This window comes from Anastrepha ludens, chromosome X (genome assembly GCF_028408465.1).
Source record: "Anastrepha ludens isolate Willacy chromosome X, idAnaLude1.1, whole genome shotgun sequence".
Taxonomy (NCBI): Eukaryota; Metazoa; Arthropoda; class Insecta; order Diptera; family Tephritidae; genus Anastrepha; species Anastrepha ludens.
The window spans coordinates 8,226,667-8,231,406 of record NC_071503.1 but is presented as its reverse complement, the minus strand read 5'-3'; the positions used below and the strand labels follow the sequence as shown (position 1 = coordinate 8,231,406).

The 4,740-nt window shown below is 30.3% G+C and overlaps 1 pseudogene; it reads right to left on the bottom strand.

The window, feature by feature from the left end:
- Positions 1 to 707: 707 nt before the first annotated feature.
- On the bottom strand, positions 708 to 1,978 carry LOC128869725 (probable serine/threonine-protein kinase tsuA; annotated as a pseudogene).
- Positions 1,979 to 4,740: the final 2,762 nt, after the last annotated feature.

The window sequence follows — 4,740 nt, the reverse complement described above, 5'->3', positions numbered from 1 at the left end:
GCATGAATGTATGAACGTGCATGGATGTTGTAACATATAAATACAATTATTTTGTAGGAAGTTTAGAAGGCAAGTAGGTATACTCGTATATGTATGTATATATGCTGGGACATAAAGTGGGTATATATAAGTTAATAAATTATATATTTATTTTTGTTTTTAAAAAATATTTAAGAGCTTAGCTCTTTATTAATTCAATTATCTTTTTACACTGATTACTTAAAATTACAATACCTCTTATAAATAGTCTTATGCTGGTTTACATAATTCTTATTGATCAGCATTTCTTATGCTGGTTTACATTATTATTTATTGATCAGCATTTTAATTATTTGGCACAGTAAAGTAAGCATAAATGATTTATAAGCATTTAGCTGCAATGTTAGCAGTCATGAAATATGCTGACTAAATATTGAAATATGATAACTGATATGAAATAACTAAATATTGAAATATGAAATCAGTACAACGAACTTGGCTAAATATGCTGACTAAATATTGAAATATGATAACTGATATGAAATAACTAAATATTGAAATATGAAATCAGTACAACGAACTTGGCTAAATATGCTGACTAAATATTGAAATATGATAACTGATATGAAATAACTAAATATTGAAATATGAATATGCTGACTAAATATTGAAATATGAATAAATGTTGCATTAACTCTTCCCCTCTTAAAAGCGATCGTCCTCGAGCGTTACGTGTTGTAGTTGAAATATGGTGCTGTACTATTCGTGTGGTCATCGTATTCTGTTGACTGTGTGTTAGCCTCTTCTTGTGTAGTTTTCATTCTCTCCAATGGTATTTGTTTTACGTATTTTCCGATTAATTTATTTTCCTTTATTGGTCTAAATTTCATCATTAGCCCTATTATTAGAACCAGTAATAGGCTGGATACGCCAAAATTTGTTACTGTTGATATTAAGGTTCTTCTTTTTGCTTCTTCGATGTGCTTAAGGTTTTTTAAATGCAATTCCTTCATCATTTCAAGACTTAGAATTTCTTCCTCTGGGTTTATTGTATTGCTGGGCTGGAGAATAGCAGGAAGTGGGTTGTTTGCTGATATTCCGTTGAAAATGTATTGCTGGTTGTCGATGATAACTGTGGAATTTTGGAATTGGATCGCATATGATCCATTGAGTCGCATTTCTTCATTGTCCAATGTGACTGACCCTTCATATTGGTTTAAAAATAGTATTCCTGGTAAAATGGCTTCTATTGCGGATACGTGTTGGTTGTTGATTGTTGTACAGTTAGCTGGATGACTGTTGAGTAGGTTTGGTATGCACGAGGAGTTGCTTATGTCAATAATGTCCTTATCATTACATATTTCTAATGTGTTATGCTTTTCGCACTCATTTCTTTTCCCAAATATTTTATTTTCACATATTACAATTTTTTCGAATTGTATTTTATTTATTTTGTTTCCCTTTTTTATTGGTTTTATTAGTAATGATTCGCATGTATTTTTATTGGTTAAGGGAATATTTACTACATATAATATTACTGAGTTATTTGAAGCTACATTAACGTTAGAAAATTCTAAGGCTTCGTCTATATTATTAAAGGGGTTATTTTGATTTTCATGAATGCTTTTTATTAAATTTATTTCATTATTTGAAAAAATGTAAGAATTTACTGTGCCTGTTTTTGCCCAATGAATGGCGTAATTTATGTTTGCAATATCTTCCTTTATTATATATTATCTAGCTTATACTTAATATTAACAGCTACATTGTGCTGTATGTTTTCATTATTTTTTAATGCACTTAGTATTTTATTAGATTGTTCTGTAATGTTTTTTATTCTTTCACTTAGTACTATATTTATAATTATTTGATCATTACTGTTTTCCAATGCATTATTGATTTTTTCACTTAAGATTCTAAAGTCGTCATAATCTGGGCTTCCTGCAAGCCATTTCCAAGCAGTGCCTAATATTTTAATTGAGCGTTTATTTTTATTATGTTTTGGTTGTGTTTTTAATTTATACAAATTGTTCTGGATGTTTTCCACTTCGTGTTTTAGGAAAGGAAGGAGTGGGTTAGTGTTAATTATTTTTTGCTGTATGGTAGTGTTAAGGTAGTCCAAGGTCTCTTGGTATTCGTCTAAGTTAATAACGTGTACGATCCTATATGTTCCAGTTTGTAGTCTTGTCCATCCTGTATTAAATGTAACTAATTGTGCGTTCGTATAGTCTAGGATTTGGGTTTCAGCGTAAGCCATGGCGGCAAGGGTATTGTAAAAAGGTTGTAATTATACACCTATAGTTATTCATCTAATTTTTAAATTTATATCGTTGGCCTATGGCATTTATAACGTTTTTTTCTATTATCTAAAAATCGAACGCCTATGGCATTTTTAACGATTTTTCTTACTATCTAAAGATCGAACGCCTATGGCATTTTTAACGATTTTTCCTATTATCTAAAGATCGAAAGCCTATGGCATTTTTAACGATTTTTCCTATTTGCTAAAGATTACATTAATTATTTTCAAATTAAATTTAATCATATTAAAATTCCTTTGATTTTGATTGTATCAAAATTAATTTAATTTAATAGAACAAAGTTTGGTTTAATTTCTTGAAATTAATTTAGTTCGATGGATGCGAATTTATTGTTATTTAATTCTGTTTCTATTATTTTTCTGTAATTTTTAACAATAATTTTTAAATGGTTTATAGTTTTATTAAAGTAATCATTAGTTAAAATTTGTTGCTTGTTATTATCTATAATTTCGTCAATACTAAAAAGATGTTTCTGAATGTTCTGTCTGTCTTCTTTGGTATCAAAGTAACTAATTTACAATATTTCTAGCGTCCAACAATTCTAATTGAAGTAAATGTTTATTCTTTGTTTTCATTAAACTTATGTTCTCCGTTATTTGGTTGAAGATGTTATCATTAGTAGGATTATGAGCGTTATCTATTAATTTTAACGGTCGTTTGATATTCCAAAACTTCGTCTGCATGTCCTATTATCTTATTTCTTATGACACTTAAAATGCCATAATACTTTGCCGATCTGCGTATCGATTCGTGTAGGTTTAGTATACGTTCTACGCTCTTCTTCCAGGAACCATAGTCCGCTGGATTTCCCGTGAATTCCCGTAGACATCGTACTATGTCGGGAATTTTGTCGCATTCTCCTAAGTTATTATTTCCGCTAATGAGTTCGTCTTCTTCAAACGTATTCCGTCCGTCTATTCGTTCGCTAAACAGTCTGTCAACTAGTTGTGTCACATATTGGTCCATAGACCTCTGGTTCGCTACTGTTGGTGGGTTGGGGGCGTTTAGAACAGGGGGTCTAATTAGGTTTTCGGGGTTGGTCATATTTTTTTCTAATTTAGATATTACTTTTTCTTAAATTGTAAAAAATTCTTTGCAATTGTAGAAATTTCCTTAAATTTGTCTAAAATGTTTTACAGATTTTCTAATCTAATCTCTTTTTTTCTTCAAATTTTAACTAGTTTTATTTTAATCAATTTCAAAGTTTCAGTTTTCCTGATATATTTTTTTTTTCACTTTTGTATGTAAATTTAGTTTTAGTTATAGATTTTTTTTGATCACTTTCACTTCTTAGTATGTAAAATTAATTCTAATTTTAATATATTTCTAATGAAATTTTAATAAAAAAAAATTTTTAGTGTGTCTTACGTTATTAGTAGGAATATCATCATTTCTGGAACCTCGGGCGGCTAGTGTTTGATTCCACTCCCCTTTTGCTGCTCTACTCAGGTGCCTCGTTTCCCGTGGATTTTTTTTGTTGGTTGGACCAGTAGATGTCTTCTCCTTTTTTTCGCTGCAGGCTATCCTTGTAGTCCGAGTTACGCGATTTGAAAGTTGTGGGTCTCGGTCGGTTGTCCTGCGGTTACGGGTGATTATCTGCGGCGGGCTGCTTTAGGCCGACTTTTGCGGAGAAAATAATTTTTTTTTATTATTTTCACACTCGTTTTTTTTTTTTTACCGATTGCGGCGGGCTACTTTAGGCCGACTTATGCAATTTTACTGGGACGTTTACCGACTGATCCTTTTGACACTACTGGTCCCTGGACCCTTGGGGTTCCTTGGACCCTTGGGGTCCCTTGGACCCTTGGGGTCCCTGCTCGGGCGCCAGTTAATAAATTATATATTTATTTTTGTTTTTAAAAAGTATTTAAGAGCTTAGCTCTTTATTAATTCAATTATCTTTTTACACTGATTACTTAAAATTACAATACCTCTTATAAATAGTCTTATGCTGGTTTACATAATTCTTATTGATCAGCATTTCTTATGCTGGTTTACATAATTATTTATTGATCAGCATTTCTTATGCTGGTTTACATAATTATTTATTGATCAGCATTTTAATTATTTGGCACAGTAAAGTAAGCATAAATGATTTATAAGCATTTAGCTGCAATGTAAGCAGTCATGAAATATGCTGACTAAATATTGAAATATGATAACTGATATGAAATAACTAAATATTGAAATATGAAATCAGTACAACGAACTTGGCTAAATATGCTGACTAAATATTGAAATATGATAACTGATATGAAATAACTAAATATTGAAATATGATAACTGATATGAAATAACTAAATATTGAAATATGAATATGCTGACTAAATATTGAAATATGAATAAATGTTGCATTAACTTATACAAACATAGAGCAGAATTGTTTTTGCACTTGTTAGGAAGAAACTCGTTCACTAGTGCGTATGTGTATTTGATTTCT